Source organism: Haemaphysalis longicornis, unplaced genomic scaffold, assembly GCF_048455015.1.
Source record: "Haemaphysalis longicornis isolate Haplotype H1 unplaced genomic scaffold, Haemaphysalis longicornis Haplotype H1 scaffold_7, whole genome shotgun sequence".
In the NCBI taxonomy this organism is placed as follows: Eukaryota; Metazoa; Arthropoda; class Arachnida; order Ixodida; family Ixodidae; genus Haemaphysalis; species Haemaphysalis longicornis.
The window spans coordinates 38,406,750-38,426,425 of NW_027526422.1; the positions used below are offsets into that span (position 1 = coordinate 38,406,750).

The 19,676-nt window shown below is 46.1% G+C and overlaps 1 long non-coding RNA gene across 1 annotated transcript; it reads left to right on the forward strand.

Moving 5' to 3' along the window:
- Nucleotides 1-1,531: 1,531 nt before the first annotated feature.
- Nucleotides 1,532-5,006, forward strand: LOC144145981 (uncharacterized). Its single transcript, XR_013317635.1, has 3 exons — nucleotides 1,532-1,593; nucleotides 3,245-3,304; nucleotides 4,949-5,006. It is a non-coding gene; the product is annotated as an uncharacterized LOC144145981 (long non-coding RNA).
- Nucleotides 5,007-19,676: the final 14,670 nt, after the last annotated feature.

Genomic DNA, 19,676 nt, shown 5'->3' on the forward strand with positions numbered 1-19,676 from the left:
GCCCGTCAAAAAGGAGGGAATTTTCTAGAGCAAAAGCTTTATTTCAGGCTCAACCGAGAAAACACCTTTTTTCATCCATCTGACCTCCGTGGTTCGAGGGACGCCCTTACGGTTGTCCCCTAATTTTATTTTTGCAATGTGTTTGACCGCAGGAAAGTTTTATGTCCACCCCATTGCGGCCGTCTGGCTACAAAGTAAAGCTCGATCCTTCAACTGCGAAGCTTCTGACAAATCTGTACAGCTTTTCTATGTAGCCGCACGGCTACATTGAGGTCTATGTCAAACTTTCCTTAGCAGAAACTTACTCCACTTAGGGAATTTCCCCTACATCGGGTTGATTAATGCAGCTGCTCGAAAGCAATAGCTCCTGCCAATATAGGGCCCACTGTACACTTTAATTATAAGATGCCCGGCGTAGACTAAGCATCTGACTGACTGTTTCGCTTGTGCCTCTATTTGTCACCAGTGCTGTGGGGTGTGAATAGCAGCTTCACCGTCTAAACTGCACAGCTGACTGTTGTAACATTCTCCGCATCCAAAGACATTTTGCCCGAACATGCAACATTGCCCGAACTGTTGGCATTTTATACTGAATCGCCGGATTCATTCCACTGTGGTTAGAAGGACAGCTGTTTAGCATCCTTGTTCACACCGATTCATGCTATAGTAAACGTGTATGGCAAACCTGAAGTGGTCAAATTTAGAATACCTTGCAGAAAAGAATGCCATGTATTTACGGTAATTAGAAAGGATGCATCAGCGGCCTGCGACGGGCCCCACTAGACGGTGAATACTGTATATTTGAGGCAGACCAGATTAATTGCTGTATACTGCTGATACTTGTGCATCAAAATATACACAGCTCCTAGACAACGAACCTGACGGGACGTACTAATCCTTAAGGAATTCAAATTGGCGTGCATCCAGAACGAGAACCAGAAAACAAGTGTTATAATACGAAACCATTATTGTCCTAAACACACTATCTGATGAACTCTAATTTAATGTCTCAATAAGAACATTTATCATTGAAATAAAAGATCTAGTCCTATAAAAGAACATTCGTTTTTACAAAGTCCAAAAGGACCGTATACATGTATGAGGTTTTTCCCTCTTCCTTTTTTAGTTCCTTATTTTTTCGTCCTTTTTTAAAGAATCCCAAAACTCGAATTGGCCCCCAGGGATATATTTATCGTGCGCCTATATCTAGACCCACGGGCGTTTTCACTTTTCGCCCCCATCAAAAAAGCAGCCACCGCGGCAAGGAAGTCATGTTGTAGGGAACATATTAGGCACCTTAGTGATGTTTAGGTAGCCTGGCGGACACTATTCACACACACACGCACAAAAATATAAGCCTTAGTTCTGTTTCATTAGGCAGTTCATTTGTGGATAGCGGTTGGCACAGTACTGTGGCAGCAGCGGAGGAGTATTAAGATCGATGGTATTTTACGCAAAAAATTTGTAGGGATATTCTTCGGGGTGGGGAGCTATATACAACATCCGGTTCGAACACCATTTCTGTGCTTTCAGGCGAAGGATCCGCTGATGCACCTACGTATTCGAGTGATAAGACCACTACCCCAACGGGAGGTAAGTCTTCTACTTCCCGTCAAAAAGCTGTCACGTCTTACCCTAACGCCGGCAGTGACGTACCCAACTGCGGCGACGTCTTGGCGGGCAATATCGACGGTTAGCCCGTCAAAAAGGAGGGAATGTTCCAGAGAAAAAGCTTTATTTCAGGCTCAACCGAGAAAACACCTCTTTTCATCCATCTGACCTCCGTGGTTCGAGGGACGCCCTTGCGGTCGTCCCCTAATTTCATTTTTGCAATGTGTTTGACCGCAGGAAAGTTTTATGTCCACCTCATTGCGGCCGTCTGGCTACAAATAATGCTGGATCAGAGCGAACTTTTCTTCAACTGGGAAGTTTCTGACAAAGCTGTACAGCTTTTCTATGTAGCCGCACGGCTACATTGAGGTGTTTGTCAAACTTTCCTTAGCAGAAACTTACTCCTCCTTGGGAATTTCCTCTACATCAGGTCGATTAATGCAGCTGCTCGAAAAGAATAGCTCCTGCCAATATAGGGCCCACTGTACACTTTAATTATAAGATGCCCGGCGTAGACTAAGCATCTGACTGACTGTTTCGCTTGTGTCTCCATTATTTGTCACCAGTGCTGTGGGGTGTGCATAGCAGCTTTACCGTCTAAACTGCACAGCTGACTCTTGTAACATTCTCCGCATCCAAAGACATTTTGCCCGAACATGCAACATTGCCCGAACTGTTGGCATTTTATACTGAATCGCCGGATTCATTCCACTGTGGTTAGAAGGACAGCTGTTTAGCATCCTTGTTCACACCGATTCATGCTATAGTAAACGTGTATGGCAAACCTGAAGTGGTCAAATTTAGAATACCTTGCAGAAAAGAATGCCATGTATTTACGGTAATTAGAAAGGATGCATCAGCGGCCTGCGACGGGCCCCACTAGACGGTGAATACTGTATATTTGAGGCGGACCAGATTAATTGCTGTATACTGCTGAGACTTGTGCATCAAAATATACACAGCTCCTAGACAACGAACCTGACGGGACGTACTAATCCTTAAGGAATTCAAATTGGCATGCATCCAGAACGAGAACCAGAAAACAAGTGTTATAATACGAAACCATTATTGTCCTAAACACACTATCTGATAAAATCTAATTTAATGTCTCAATTAGAACATTTATCAGTCAAATAAAAGATCTAGTCCTATCAAAGAACATTCGTTTTTACAAAGTCCAAAAGGACCGTATACATGTATAAGGTTTTCCCCTCTTCATTTTTTAGTTTGTTATTTTTTCGTCCTTTTTTAAAGAATCCCAAAACTAGAATTGGCCCCCAGGGATATATTTATCGTGCGCCTAAATCTAGACCCACGGGCGTTTTCACTTTTTGCCTCCATCAAAAAAGCAGCCACCTCGGCAAGGAAGTCATGTTGTAGGCAACATACTAGGCACCTTAATGATGTTTAAGCAGCCTGGCGGACACTATTCACACACACACGCACAAAAATATAGGTCTTCATTTTGTTTGTTTTTGGCAGTTTATTTGTGGATAGCGGTTGGCACAGTACTGTGGCAGCGCTGGAGGAGTACTAAGGTCGATGGTATTTTCGCAAAAAAATTGTAGGGATATTCTTCGGGGTGGGGAGCTAAATATAACATCCAGTTCAAACACTATTTTTGTGCTTTCAGGTAAGGGATCCACTGGTCCACCTACGCAATCGAGTGATAAGACCACTACCACAACGCGAGGTACGTCTTCTACTTCCCGTCAAAAAGCTGCCACGTCTTACCCTAACGCCGTCAGTGACGTACCCAACTGCGGCGACGTCTTGGCGGGCAATATCGACGGTTAGCCCGTCAAAAAGGAGGGAAAGTTCCAGAGAAAAACCTTTATTTCAGGCTCAACCGAGAAAACACCTCTTTTCATCCATGTGACCTCCGCGGTTCGAGGGATGCCCTTACGGTTGTCCCCTAATTTTATTTTTGCAATGTGTTTGACCGCAGGAAAGTTTTATGTCCACCTCATTGCGGCCGTCTGGCTACAACGTAAAGCTGGATCCTTCAACTGCGAAGTTTCTGACAAATCTGTACAGCTTTTCTATGTACCCGCACGGCTACATTGAGGTGCATGTCAAACTTTCCTTAGCAGAAACTTACTCCACCTTGGGAATCTCCCCTACATCGGGTCGATTAATGCAGCTGCTCGAAAGCAATAGCTCCTGCCAATATAGGGCCCACTGTACACTTTAATTATAAGATGCCCGGCGTAGACTAAGCATCTGACTGACTGTTTCGCTTGTGTCTCCATTATTTGTCACCAGTACTGTGGGGTGTGCATAGCAGCTTTACCGTCTAAACTGCACAGCTGACTGTTGTAACATTCTCCGCATCCAAACACATTTTGCCCGAACATGCAACATTGCCCGAACTATTGGAATTTTATACTGAATCGCCCGATTCATTCCACTGTGGTTAAAAGGACAGCTGTTTAGTATCCTTGTTCACACCAATTCATGCTATGGTAAACGTGTATGGCAAACCCGAACTGGTCATAATTAGAAAGACTACCTTGCAGAAAAGAATGCCATGTATTTCCGGTAATTAAAAAGGATGCATCAGTGGCCTGCGAGGGGCCCCACTAGACGGTCAATACTGTATATGTGAGGCGGACCAGATTAATTGCTGTATACTGCTGAGACTTGTGCACAAAAATATACACAGCTCCTAGACAACGAACCTGACGGGACGTACTAATCCTTAAGGCATTCAAATTGGCATGCATCCAGAACGAGAACCAGAAAACAAGTTTTATAATACGAAACCATTATTGTCCTAAACACACTATCTGATGAAATCTAATTGAATGTCTCAATTAGAGCATTTATCAGTCAAATAAAAGATCCTGTCCTACCAAAGAGCATTCGTTTTTACAATGTCCAAAAGGACCGTATACAGGTATGAGGTTTTCCCCTCTTCCTTTTTTATTTTGTTATTTTTCGTCCTTTTTTAAAGAATCCCAAAACTAGAATTGGCCCCCATGGATATATTTATCGTGCGCCTAAATCTATACCCACGGGCGTTTTCACTTTTCGCCCCCATCAAACAAGCAGCCACCGCGGCAAGGAAGTCATGTTGTAGGGAACATACTAGGCACCTTAATGATGTTTAGGCAGCCTGGCGGACACTATTCACACACACACACGCACAAAAATATAGGTCTTTGTTTTGTTCGTTTTGGGCAGTTTATTTGTGGATAGCGGTTGGCACAGTACTGTGGCAGCGCTGGAGGAGTATTAAGGTCGATGGTATTTTCGCAAGAAAATTGTAGGGATATTCTTCGGGGTGGGGAGCTAAATATAACATCCAGTTCAGACACTATTTTTGTGCTTTCAGGTAAGAGATCCACTGGTCCACCTACGCAATCGAGTGAAAAGACCACTACCACAACGCGAGGTACGTCTTCTACTTCCCGTCAAAAAGCTGCCACGTCTTACCCTAACGCCGTCAGTGACGTACCCAACTTCGGCGACGTCTTGGCGGGCAATATCGACGGTTAGCCCGTCAAAAAGGAGGGAATGTTCCAGAGGAAAAGCTTTATTTCAGGATCAACCGAGAAAACACCTCTTTTCATCCATGTGACCTCCGTGGTTCGAGGGACGCCCCTACGGTTGTCCCCTAATTTTATTTTTGCAATGTGTTTGACCGCAGCAAAGTTTTATGTCCACCTCATTGCGGCCGTCTGGCTACAACGTAAAGCTGGATCCTTCAACTGCGAAGTTTCTAACAAATCTGTACAGCTTTTCTATGTACCCGCACGGCTACATTGAGGTGCATGTCAAACTTTCCTTAGCAGAAACTTACTCCACCTTGGGAATCTCCCCTACATCGGGTCGATTAATGCAGCTGCTCGAAAGCAATAGCTCCTGCCAATATAGGGCCCACTGTACACTTTAATTATAAGATGCCCGGCGTAGACTAAGCATCTGACTGACTGTTTCGCTTGTGTCTCCATTATTTGTCACCAGTGCTATGGGGTGTGCATAGCAGATTTACCGTCTAAACTGCACAGCTGACTCTTGTAACATTCTCCGCATCCAAACACATTTTGCCCGAACATGCAACATTGCCCGAACTGTTGGCATTTTATACTGAATCGCCGGATTCATTCCACTGTGGTTAAAAGGACAGCTGTTTAGTATCCTTGTTCACACCAATTCATGCTATGGTAAACGTGTATGGCAAACCCGAACTGGTCATAATTAGAAAGACTACCTTGCAGAAAAGAATGCCATGTATTTCCGGTAATTAAAAAGATGCATCAGTGGCCTGCGAGGGGCCTCACTAGACGGTCAATACTGTATATGTGAGGCTGACCAGATTAATTGCTGTATACTGCTGAGACTTGTGCATAAAAATATACACAGCTCCTAGACAACGAACCTGACGGGACGTACTAATCCTTAAGGCATTCAAATTGGCATGCATCCAGAACGAGAACCAGAAAACAAGTTTCATAATACAAAACCATTATTGTCCTAAACACACTATCTGATGAAATCTAATTTAATGTCTCAATTACAGCATTTATCAGTCAAATAAAAGATCCAGTCTTACCAAAGAACATTCGTTTTTACAATGTCCAAAAGGACCGTATACAGGTATGAGGTTTTCCCCTCTTCCTTTTTTATTTTGTTATTTTTCGTCCTTTTTTAAAGAATCCCAAAACTAGAATTGGCCCCCAGGGATATATTTATCGTGCGCCTAAATCTAGACCCACGGGCGTTTTCACTTTTCGCCCCCATCAAAAAAGCAGCCACCGCGGCAAGGAAGTCATGTTGTAGGGAACATACTAGGCACCTTAATGATGTTTAGGCAGCCTGGCGGACACTATTCACACACACACGCACAAAAATATAGGTCTTTGTTTTGTTCGTTTTGGGCAGTTTATTTGTGGATAGCGGTTGGCACAGTACTGTGGCAGCGCTGGAGGAGTATTAAGGTCGATGGTATTTTCGCAAGAAAATTGTAGGGATATTCTTCGGGGTGGGGAGCTAAATATAACATCCAGTTCAAACACTATTTTTGTGCTTTCAGGTAAGAGATCCACTGGTCCACCTACGCAATCGAGTGATAAGACCACTACCACAACGCGAGGTACGTTTTCTACTTCCCGTCAAAAAGCTGCCACGTCTTACCCTAACGCCGTCAGTGACGTACCCAACTTCGGCGACGTCTTGGCGGGCAATATCGACGGTTAGCCCGTCAAAAAGGAGGGAATGTTCCAGAGCAAAAGCTTTATTTCAGGATCAACCGAGAAAACACCTCTTTTCATCCATGTGACCTCCGTGGTTCGAGGGACGCCCTTACGGTTGTCCCCTAATTTTATTTTTGCAATGTGTTTGACCGCAGCAAAGTTTTATGTCCACCTCATTGCGGCCGTCTGGCTACAACGTAAAGCTGGATCCTTCAACTGCGAAGTTTCTGACAAATCTGTACAGCTTTTCTATGTACCCGCACGGCTACATTGAGGTGCATGTCAAACTTTCCTTAGCAGAAACTTACTCCACCTTGGGAATCTCCCCTACATCGGGCCGATTAATGCAGCTGCTCGAAAGCAATAGCTCCTGCCAATATAGGGCCCACTGTACACTTTAATTATAAGATGCCCGGCGTAGACTAAGCATCTGACTGACTGTTTCGCTTGTGTCTCCATTATTTGTCACCAGTGCTGTGGGGTGTGCATAGCAGCTTTACCGTCTAAACTGCACAGCTGACTGTTGTAACATTCTCCGCATCCAAACACATTTTGCCCGAACATGCAACATTGCCCGAACTGTTGGCATTTTATACTGAATCGCCGGATTCATTCCACTGTGGTTAAAAGGACAGCTGTTTAGTATCCTTGTTCACACCAATTCATGCTATGGTAAACGTGTATGGCAAACCCGAACTGGTCATAATTAGAAAGACTACCTTGCAGAAAAGAATGCCATGTATTTCCGGTAATTAAAAAGGATGCATCAGTGGCCTGCGAGGGGCCCCACTAGACGGTCAATACTGTATATGTGAGGCGGACCAGATTAATTGCTGTATACTGCTGAGACTTGTGCATAAAAATATACACAGCTCCTAGACAACGAACCTGACGGGACGTACTAATCCTTAAGGCATTCAAATTGGGATGCATCCAGAACGAGAACCAGAAAACAAGTTTTATAATACGAAACCATTATTGTCCTAAACACATTATCTGATGAAATCTAATTTAATGTCTCAATTAGAGCATTTATCAGTCAAAAGATCCTGTCCTACCAAAGAGCATTCGTTTTTACAATGTCCAAAAGGACCGTATACAGGTATGAGGTTTTCCCCTCTTCCTTTTTTATTTTGTTATTTTTCGTCCTTTTTTAAAGAATCCCAAAACTAGAATTGGCCCCCAGGGATATATTTATCGTGCGCCTATATCTAGACCCACGGGCGTTTTCACTTTTCGCCCCCATCAAAAAAGCAGCCACCGCGGCAAGGAAGTCATGTTGTAGGGAACATATTAGGCACCTTAGTGATGTTTAGGTAGCCTGGCGGACACTATTCACACACACACGCACAAAAATATAAGCCTTAGTTCTGTTTCATTAGGCAGTTTATTTGTGGATAGCGGTTGGCACAGTACTGTGGCAGCAGCGGAGGAGTATTAAGGTTGATGGTATTTTACGCAAAAAATTTCCGGGATGTTCTTTGGAGTGGGTAGCTAAATATAACATCCAGTTCAAACACTATTTTTGTGCTTTCAGGTAAGGGATCCAGTGGTCCACCTACGCAATCGAGTGATAAGACCACTACCACAACGGGAGGTACGTCTTCTACTTCCCGTCAAAAAGCTGTCACGTCTTACCCTAACGCCGTCAGTGACGTACACATCTGCGGCGACGTCTTCGCAGGCAATATCGACGCAGGCCCGTCAAAAAGGAGGGCATCTTTTAGGGAAAAGCTTTATTTTATACCCAAACCCAGAAAACGCCTCTTTTCGTCTATCTGACCTCCGCGGTTTGAGGGAAGTTTGTGTACACTCGTCCCCTAATTTTTGTTTTGCGATGTGTTTGCCGAAGCAAAGATTGATATCCACCTCATTGCAGCCGTACAGCTACAAAGTAAAGTTGGACCAGGACGAATTTTTCTTCAAGTGCGAATTTTCTCACAAAGCTGTGGGGTTTTACTTGGTCGACTTTATTGCCTCCATTAGAAACACCTAAATGTCTCTACTAGAAAATTTAGCAGTCAAATAAACATCTAGTACCATGAAAGAACACTAGTTTTTCCAAAGTCCGTAATGACCGTTTACATGTATGACGTTTTTCCCTCTTCCTTTCTATTTAATTAATTTTTCTTCTTTTTTTAAAGAATCTCAAAACTAGAATTCTGTAAATAAAACAATTGAGCAATCACTTCTCTGCACATGCTATGTGAGTTACTACCTGGATCATTTTGTATCCTTGTGATGGCTTTTGCAATACAATTCCCTCTGCTTGTGACCCCTGTTGCAAACCCTGCGTCCTGCTTGTCTTATTTTCGAAATCTTGCTCACGTAGTTTGGTGCGTGCTATTGTAATATTGTTTGTAGTATAAATGAGCGCTTGTCATAGTATAAGAGCAGCTTGCACATTCTTAAATGCGGTGTACACCCGTTAACTTAGGGGCCTGCGGGTGCATCAAGCTGTGAGCGCATGATATATTAGAAGAGTGGCTTGCCGATTTTTTTAATGCGCTGTGAACCTGCCAACTTGGGGTCCTGCGGTTAATTCAAGCTGTCCCCCTCTCACTTTTCCGCAGACCCATAGCATCACGCCACCTGTGATGTGAAATAAACGACTTAATTATATTCTATCCCATTCCGCTAACATGTCATTCGGGGTGCTCATAATTTCATTTGGGTTCGCAGCGCGGGCCTTGTCTGGCAACGTTCAAAAGTCCCCACTAGGTGCAGCAAACTGGAGAGAAAGGAAGTGGTAGGCCATGAACTGTGCTACCAAGGTGGCGAAGAGGCAAGAAGCCAATGAGCAGGTGTGGGTAGTGGGTGTCGGGGCGCATATGTTTGGATGGGGAGGCGAGCGACTGGGATTCCCCAGCCTAGTAATGACGTATGCTCTGACGGGCTGTAGGACATTCCGTCGAAAGGCAATTCATAGCAGGTCAACTCGTAGTAGGGCAATTCGTCGCATAGGGCAATTCGTAATAGGGGAATTCGTCAAGATGACAATCAGTCACCCTATTAGAAGTTTCTTGTGTGTTTGGGAGTGCTGTGAACTGGACTAGTTGGTAGTGATTCATTCTAAGACTACGCGAAACAACAAAGACCTAGGCATACACAAGATAGGACACAGTGGAGGCTAACAAATGATTTTTATTCAGGAAAAACAATTTAAGAAAATCAAATCCTTCGCGCAACATGACCGCGTCGTACATTAAAAACATGAACAATTATTCAAACTATATACGTCATGCTGCGACGCAAATAGATCAGGAGGTACCCTTATTCCTATATCACGAATCAAAAAGAGCTATATCGCTGTTATCAAGAAGATTGTCACACAGTGATGGGCAGTACAAGATTTTGGTAGAAGTAACGTTTATTGTCGCGAACTTGTGCCCCGCAATAAACTGGTGTCACATCACGAAGAGTTCTATTTGCGTCCGCAACTCTGGATATAACTTCCGCTTACAACGTACTGCTTCTGGCGCAGGCCTCTAGGATAGCCGTGTTGTCTGTTCCATCGAAGCGTTGAAGAATTCTTTGAAGGCCCTTGTTGTAGGCTTGCTGCTTCCGCGACACCCTTGTAGCAGTGACCCCGCTGCCGCTTGACTGAGCTTCATTTCGCTTAGGGCCTTCTCTTTCTTCAGACAGTGCAGGAACACCCACAAGTTCGGTGAAGCGCGCCTTACGTTGCTCTGACAAACGAGAAAGGGACCATAAGAAATACGATATTAAAATTGTCAATAGATTTTGCGCGATAAAGTTAGTCGCATAAAAATTATGAGCAATTACCTGCAGCCCATAGTGCCACGCCTCCACTCTGTTGTTTGTACGGGGCATTCCATCAAGTGCCGACTCGTACACGGACCATAGTTTCGGAGGAAACTGAGCCGAGCAGATGCCGTTCCGACGGGGCCTTCCGACATACACGTCCTCAAAGTAGCCAGCGAGTTTGATCGCCTCCTGTGGAAAGACTTCTAACATGTCGTGAAAGGCCTCCGGGGTAGCACCAATCGGCAGAAACGCCAGGGCCGGGAGCATTTTCATCTGGAAATAAAACAGCTGTTACGTGAGCTGTGTTATAGAAAACGGCCATTTATCTATGCATAGGCATCTTGCGGTGGACAGAGACCGTTGCTAATCCAGACATGCACTACCCACCGCTATGCGCTAACGTCTCAAGCTACTATCGCCCAGAGTATGGCGGGCTGCACCCCGATAGGTGTAGTGTACCCCAATCGGTGCAGTGCGCACCGATGAATGACAGTGCCGATTCGCAAGAGCAGAGCAAGAGCAAAACAGGGTAGCAGTGCTGTTGCATATTTCATTTTGATAACGTTATCACGGGCGCCTTGCACCTAATGCATTGGTGGCTTGGCTGTTGATAACTCTCTCACTATCTAGGAAAATGTCCTGATGTTCACGTTCTCTGAATTCAATGAAAAACGGCTATAACGAACGCTTAATGTACTACCCATTTAATGACGCCTCGAGCCACCAGGATGTGTGAATCGGTGCTGCTGCTCCTAAGGCAAACTTCAGCGAAGGAGGCCTATAACAGCAAACTCACCTTGACTGCAAATGACTCGTCTGTGCCATAACGGGTTTGGAATCGCAACGCGCACAGCTTACGATAAACCGACGGGACCAGGTGAAAAAAACATCCTTCAATCCGGATGTCTCAAATCACGCCCCGAGCAGCGTTAATAGCAGCAATCTCGAAATCCGTGTACAGAATGCGAACAGCGCAGGGCCCGACGTTGTCGATGACGACTGAGAAGAACCTGGTAAGGTAACACGGAATGAAAACGATTTCAACAACCAACCAATCGCTACGCATTGGAACAGCAGTTAATAAGGTAACAATTAATAGTGACGTACCTCCGATAGGTTTCTTCGGTTTTGTTGGGCAGTAGGCCGTACACCAAGGGCACGACAATCCCGTTACAAAGAGCATGGACTGTGTACAACTGGTAGAATAGCGAGGGCACTACCTTAAACGTCCCATCACAGAACCATGCACCTGCTCTCCCTAAGCACTTCAAGTTCCGCTTCGTTGCAAACATTTCCGCTTCGTCGTTCCGCTTCGTTGATGCGGTTGACGTCACTCTCGCCACTATCATGCAGTAAGAACGCCTCTTGTTTGAAATTCACCGGCATAAACAACTCATTAAAACTATTTTTTTACACTTTTAGTACACGCACCTTGAATTCAGGCGGGAGATGTATGTCTTCTCTGCGGGGATTAATATCGTAGGCAAATGTGCCACGTTGCCTTTGCCTTATAACTGTTCGTCGAAGCGTTGACGTAGAGGGCAGCTGGGATGCGGTGCTGTACGTGACCTTTGCTGCCGCGTCCAGAAGAATCTGCTGTACTGACGCCCGTCCTCCAACTAAAAAGGCGGTATGCGATGACTATCCAAGAGAAATTACCCTCACAACAAAACACAGTAACGAATATTCATGCGTTCTCACCGGCGCTCGCCTTCATTTCTAAACCAATCTTCAGGCAGCTAATCTCGGTTGGGTCTGGAGCATGGCTGTGGACATTTGAGACTAACAACGCTTAGCTTCGAGACGTCAGTCACGATCTTTGCTTTGCAGGTCTCTCTTTTTCTACACACCCAGTAAATTCTTTGCTCAGTCCTTCGATTAACAGTATAAAAAAATCTTTTGCAAACCAGCATTTACCCGCCTCTTTCTGTCCTGATGAGTTCCATAGCGACTGCGAAAACGAGCGCTTATAGCAGTTATTTTATAGTATTTCCCTGGTGAACTTTAACGCGTAAGTCTTGATAGTTCGTTCTGAAAGCTCCATTCAACTTTCGTCCTTCAATGATAAGATTGGTCCGGCGAACGCGCAGCCTCCTGTGCACTGTCAGCTTCAGGGTAAATTCAGGGTAAAAATCAGGGTCAGCTTCAGGGAAGGCTTCTGAGCTTTAACTTTTATACAAGCACGTACCATGCCCCTCTTTCCCGAATCCCGTTATGCTGTAAGCCTGGAAATGTAACAAAAAAGTTTTTTTCTGAGTGACTACATGTCCGAGCGACGAGTAGCCCTATGACGAATTGCCCTATTACGAATTGTCTTTCGACGAATCGTCCGTACCCCGCTCGACGTGAAGGTGTTTTCCTGCTTGAGAGAGACGGCGTGCCCTCGGCGGCGTCGGGGTTCCATAAACTGATAAGATGGGCAGACCTAAGAAAAGCCAAGATGAAGATAGTGAAACCACGATCACCGCTTTTTTCTCAGTGTTCGCACACAGTAAAGGTAGAATACAAGGCCCGTGAAGAGGGCCACAAAGAAAGAAACCAACCATAAAAAATTAAGTAAAGGCAGTCATGCAATGTTTCGATGGCGAATGTGACAGGAACGTAGGCAACAATGGGCATATGCATTGCTTTGCGAAGATTCAAAATTCATTTTAGTGCGCGCGCTTTAATGTCAGCATCCTGAAAGAAAAAAGATGACTACAGCGAAACTGGGGAAGTAAGGGCACCTAATCGCGTTAACGGAGTAAATTTACACAATAAACAAAGAGCAATCAAAGAAAAGAAATGGAAGATCATAAAATAAATCAACGAATTTAGCTACGAGCACTGTAAAACGTAAACTACGAGCACTGTCCTCCAACTAAACTCGAGCACTGTTAAACCTTAGCTCGGCTATGCCAGGATATATGTAGCGTGAGTTAAGTTTCAGCTGGTTATTCTTAGCCTTCTTGGCTGTCTAGGATTAGCTTTATGAGCATGCTTACTGCTGCTTCAATGACACACACATGGTATACGCATTTGTGACAGATGTATATTTATCAAGCGGCTCCGGCTTAGCGTCACCAATCGCGCCAGAGCTAAGCTGGTTCCACAGGCGCACGCCGGTGATGCTGCGCCGCACGAGCAATCGGCTCCACACCCGGCTTCCCCTCGCATGATCATAAGTGGACCGGGCCGCCACGTGCGGAACGGAGGTCGACGAAGACGCTGGACGCGTGTAATGTGGTTCCACAGGCGCACACCGGTGTTGCTGCGACGCACGAGCCATCGGTTCCACACCCGGCCACCCCTCGCATGATCATCAAGTGGACCGGGCCTCCACGTGCTGCGCTTTGGCAGCACGGCTCTCCGGGAGCCATGCGAAGTTCCTCAACCTCGGCCAGTGTAGCTCATGCTACAAAAGTCTCAATGCATACCAACGGCTTAGGGATGCTACGCATTACAAGACAATTCTCTGAGTTTGCGCAGCTTCTTTAGTCCAGCTGTATATGGCTTGGTAAACTCCGCACGGTGATGTAGCCAATTTCCTCGCGAATGATCTGGAGACCCCACACTAAAGCACATATCTGCAAAAAAAAAAAGAATCAAAGCTGCAAAAAACGGCTGTAAAGTTTTTATAGAGATTATCTTGATAGACACTGTATTACATTTGACAGCTCAAACGACGACGCAACCGTGGGAAGTTTTATCTTACCACATTTTCGTGCGATAGACGGTGCTAGTAATCGTAGTCACATGCATCAAGTAGGTCGTCATGTTAGCGGCGAGTGGTGGGTGGAAAGCCATGCTCGGCATCGTAGACTTTCACCAGCTCTTCATCGACTCGAGGCAGTGGGGCCAGTTTCTGCAAGTCTTCTCGGGAAGGACTGGCACACTTGTAGCCATGTTTCCAGTTATCCATAATGTCTTATAGAGGCCGTGGTGACCTCTCCCAAGCAGGGTGGCTTTTCATCTTTATCGTTACCGGTAGAGTTGTTACAGCGAAGCAAAGTAGCAAGTCGTAATTTTCGAGTCCGCAGTTAAAAATACCAAGAAATGGCCCAGCGCGCTCACGTGAGCGCGAGCCTCCCTGCGAGTGGCGGCATCACATAAAGCACATTGCGACAAAGGGGGAACTGGCACTTTGTCTGTTGCGAAGTAGCGGCAACCTGAATTTTGGGATGCGAAGAGACAGTTTAATATTCATTTACCGCGGTTACGTGCGCCGTGTCTTACAATTTGGTTGTGCTCTCTTTTCAGGATTTCCAATATACAAACTCAATCCGCTTATTCTACTGGATCGATGTGCCCTGAGATTGTGTCTCGGCCTCCCGAAATAAGTAGCTAATAACATCCTGTATTTAGAGTCCCAGCTGCCTGCACCAGAGTCTTTATTTAAGCTTTTAACTGTGCCGACAATGCTCAGGATTTTCGAATCGCCCCTCAGCAGACACTTAACGCTGATGGTGGCTCGACGGGTGTTATCTTTTAACTCGTGGTGGCCCCACCAATACCGCCCTTAATGTGTGTATGCCGAGACATTAAGTTGACCCCTTAATATTAACATTTCGTCCGTAATGTAGATGACCTGGGAAGCTCTCCCTGTTCCCCTAACTTTCAATAACAATTGTATTTACAATAAAAAAATGCTGCCTACATGGTTACTAACAGGTTTGATGAACGACTATCTGGCTAGCTTGAATATACATGCGTAGTTGTAGCGACTGATGCGTCTCAACTTGAGGAGAGAGCGGGTGTGGGGATTTTCAGTTCACAACTCAACTGGACGCTTTCGATTCGCCTACCGGACCGGACTTTACCTCAAACTTATTAAATGTCGTATTACGACAATTACGACATATTAAATGTCGTAATTGTGTCCGATTCATTAGCTGTTTGCTTCGCTTTGATATCCCCCATAAATTCATCTCTTCTTCGCACAGTTGTTTTTTAGTTTCTTCCTACCTGCGAAAAATCCACCTGATATGGGTGCCTGGACATAAGGTCTTATTTCTCAATGAAGAAGCACACTCTTCAGCGAGGTCATCACTAGACGGACCTCCGATCGACGTCTGTCGATTTCCCTCTATACTCGCCGGAGCACGGATACGTCGGCATCAACATCTGGCGAGGTGGCAGGAGGGTGTCATCACCTTCTTTCCTGAACACGCCCATTTGGTATATGCGCTGAACTTTATACCCATTATACCTCGCGTTATACCAAATGGGTATAACGCGAGGTAACTTTAAGTAGCTTACGTTGTAGAGTTCCACAGCTCAATTTCTACATGCACCACGCTGGGCTCACCTCCTCTGGTTGTTGTGCTCTTTGCGATAATCCTGAAACCATAGAGAATTTTTTCTTACATTGCCGCGGTTTCTCTTTAATGAGAAGAAAATACCTCGTGGAGCCAATTAACCGCCTTGGACTTACCCTTTCAATGCCGGTCTTACTTTTTTTTGGTGCCATTTCGCTTGGGTTTATTCACAGGAATTTGGTTACAGCCGTCCACACCTGCGTCTCTGAGACTAGGCGGATATCCTGTTAGCCGCTCTTCTTGTACACAGACGAAAAAAGAGCCATTCCTTCCAAATTCCCGCATAGCCTTTTCATGAGAATTACTGTATAGTGCACACTTTTACTATAGAAATTCCTGTTTTTGTTGTGCGATTATTCTAATCAATTTTTTTCCCGAAACTTAGTTTTCTAAATCGGGCATATTAGCCCCAAAAAGCTCCCGATCCTTGCCAATCCCCCAAGTGGGTATGCGCCACCAACAAAAGAACAACAACAACAACAACGACAGCGGGATAGTTGACAAAACCAACAAAATGCCCAACACTCGTTTGTGCGTTCCTCGCAACGACCGCCCAACTTTCCCGCGCAGGTTTGTCAAGCAAAGTGTACCCGCGTAGGTATATTGGCCAAGGTTGCGGTGACCGCCCGGACGTTAAAACAACCAAGGAAACACCCAGCCCTCGTGTGTGCGTGCTTCGCTGCGACCACCCAGCGTCCCGGGTGCAGCACGTTTGTCTAGCCCAACTACCTCGGGACATTGACCAAGATTGGCAAACAAACTCCAGCGTTCGTAATAATCGTTGAAAAACTTGTTCGGAATGACAGACACGTCATAGTGTACGCCCGTCTAAGGTGGTGTCTAATGATTATCACTTCCTGAACAATTCATGAAGTTCACACTTATGGCAGCAGTGACGTAGTAAATGTCGTTGCGACTGCGAAGAAGCAAGTCGGCTGCAATGGTTGACTTAACCCATCGTTATTGTCGTGAAGGTTGCATACACCTTTGCTGCCTTCATGCGTTACGCCTTACTGTGAGCTTCCTTCATTTTTTATCCGCGGGATAGCGCTCGACGAGAGTGCCGGAGTTTCCTTTAACAAGAAAGTGTTTAATGCCGGGATACGCGAAGATTTCACTGACGACATATCCGTCACGGAAATGACGCCCGTACAACAAACACGCGAGAAATGGCAGAAAAACTTTCACTGACGCGAATGGTGCTGCCGTCTGGGAGAGATGATGCGAAGTAGCGCTTCGTGACGCTCACGACCGCGCACAGTTGGCGCCTCTATGGGCCAGCGTTAGGTTCGTCGTTCCTCAGTGCGACGGCTCCGTGTAAGAAAACTTGCATCACGCGCCCCAAATAGGCAACGACGCCGATGAGGGAATGCAGGGAACGTGACTGATTTGGTGCGAAGTGAAACGCCAGCGGGACGCGGACCGCGTTCGCGCGTTCGTGGTCCACGCTACGAACTCTGCCTCTCTGGTTCCACAAGCTAAGCTCGCGCAGCGCAACTGTCTGCTACACACCACGGAGCAGGACAGAAGCGGTCGCACCTTTGCTGAAGCGACCCGCCAGCAGGAAGCGCACCCACAAGGCACCCACCAACCCGCAAATCTTGCTCCTTTCGCTGGAGATTTCGCTGCACAATTCACTTTTATGCGTTACCGAATGCTATGGCAGATCAATCAAGCACAGGTGTTGCTAAACCCACTGTGCGAGCCCGGGACTCAGCGGTGGCCGCGAGGAACACGCTCACTAGCGCTCACCATCTTTTCGCTCATCGGAGTTTCTGCCAGTTTTTAAAGCGAAGGTAAAGTGTTCTCCCAGATGGCGTCTGTAACAGGAAGACGCCAAAGGGAAAGAAAAGACGCTTCCCAATCTAACCTGGGTCCCTGGGTATGGAGTACGCGAGTACTGGGTATGGAGTACGCGTCTAACCGATCACTCCATCTCAACATGGTCGATGTGGATTGGAAAATTTAGACGGCGATCAAAGAATCGTCATGAGAACGCTTCGCGTTGAACTATAATCGTCGTTTGATGGATGGGGGTATTTTTTTTGCGAAAGCCACTGCTCTTGCTGAGGGCACTTGGAGGTCGCCGCGAGGAACGTGCTCACGAGAGCTCGGCATATTGTTGGTATTATTTTACTGGAACAGCGAACTTACAGCCTAGTAATAAGAGCTTCTCTGTTAAAATAGACAATCCGAGAGACCCGTGAAGAGGGTCAAGTAGGAGGAGGTGAAGGGTTGCGGAGTCAGAGGTGCACAGAATGCGGAGAGAAGGATGGGGACTGAGCGGTTGGGTTTAGGGGGCAGGAGGCGTCAGCAGAGCCAGGAAGAGCCCCACCCGGCAATAGGCCGGCACTTGGGCTGGGGCGTTCAGACGGCATCGGGCTGTCGGGACCTGGTGTGGCGTCATCTGGCGCGGGGCCATCGCACGATCCTTGTACACGTCCTAGAGAGAGCGGCCTTCGGAATCCTGCTACAAGGATTGGGTGTGTTGGAGCGGGCGCCATGGACGTGATCGGGAGGTGACACAAGAAAGCCGCACCTAGAGCACAATGTGAATCACGGTGGCAGCGGACCATCGGCAACAGGAGTAGGGACATTGCGCCCCAACGACGGCATCACATCAGCAACAAGCTGTTCCCATTAATCCTCACGACAACGTACAGACACATCGAAGCGCTATAACTGCGTGTGTCAACCGCTTGTTTTTTTTTTAGTGAGACTACACTCTAGTATAAGTCACAGGACTGTGGAGACTGTGTGTTTGCATGCCGTGCTATTTTTCCGATTGGAGTGAAAGCTCGTTGAATAAAACTTCAATAATCTACATTTATGTATAATTTGACCGGCACAATTTGGCCCGGCCAAGCCTGCATAGAAGCGTCTTCACTGAAAAGCACTTTAACGTGTACATGAGGGGCCTCCGCCACGGATAATTCGAAGTGCGCGCCACCGCGTCGGCGGCTTGGGGTGCGACTCACTACACGAGAAATGCTCCTCTGCCTACACACGACGCTGCGTCGCGTCCGCAAAGGAGGGAATGGAGAGAGAAGTTATTTCGAGAAACAATATAAAGCCCTTATAGAAGAAGTTTGGAAGAAGTTTCTTCGGGGACTACACCTATGTGGACACTAGTTCAGGTGTGGGATGGGCTGATGGACGCCATTTTTTCTGCATCCAGAAGCTGAGAACTTTTCGCTGCAAGTGAACATGAGTAGGTGGCCCCGGCATCACCGGGGCGACCATCGCTCGGAAACATTGACCGGATGTAATGCCAGCCGTCTCTACTTACATTTGTGAGCACGCAAAAGGAGGCCCTCCGCTACATTCGCTTGTTAGAGCAAAAAGTGCTACATTTCACCTTTAAGACTAAAAAGGGGTTTCATTCGATGCATTTTTCGAGCGTTCAGTTGCTGATATGCTGTAGGCTCTACAATCTCATTGCAGGTTTTTTGTACTTCACTTCCGTTATTTTGAACTTTAATTACTAAGGTGGCATCCCCTTGCAGTTGGAAGTAATGAGCTATTTATTAAGTTCTGGTATTATTTGTTTTATTGAGGTTTTCTACGTTGCACTTCCTCAAGTATGAGCGGGATTCTTTTGATAATGTATACTCTTTCTCATGTGTGAACGAGCTATTTCCTATTCCTTCCCGGTGCTGCAAATCGCATGACGCACGTGTAGTGCGACCTGTTACTGGCAATTATACAAACAAGCTGAAGCCGGCGCACAGAAGCATTTCCAGCAACATCCAAAACGATCCATAAAACCGACAGCCCCATGTTTGTCTGGCCAAACAAAGCT